Source organism: Cephus cinctus, unplaced genomic scaffold, assembly GCF_000341935.2.
Source record: "Cephus cinctus unplaced genomic scaffold, Ccin1 Ccin1_scaffold0528, whole genome shotgun sequence".
NCBI classification, from domain to species: domain Eukaryota; kingdom Metazoa; phylum Arthropoda; class Insecta; order Hymenoptera; family Cephidae; genus Cephus; species Cephus cinctus.
The window spans coordinates 1-218 of record NW_014333188.1 but is presented as its reverse complement, the minus strand read 5'-3'; positions in this window follow the sequence as shown (position 1 = coordinate 218).

Sequence of the window (218 nt, the reverse complement as noted above, 5' to 3'; positions counted from 1 at the left end):
TTGTACGCGACCCAGTGTGTTCCTGGACCATCTTCGTCGTCGAGATTGACGATTGCCGACTCGTACTTGTACGGAATCTTCATGATCTTGGCGTACTTTAGCAGATCCGCATCGGTCAACGCCCGGCGTGGTAGTTTCACTTCAAGTTTTTTGGCTTCAGATGAAGGCTTAGTCCCTTTTTGTAGGGTTTCAAATACAGTCCTTTGCCTAACGCGATG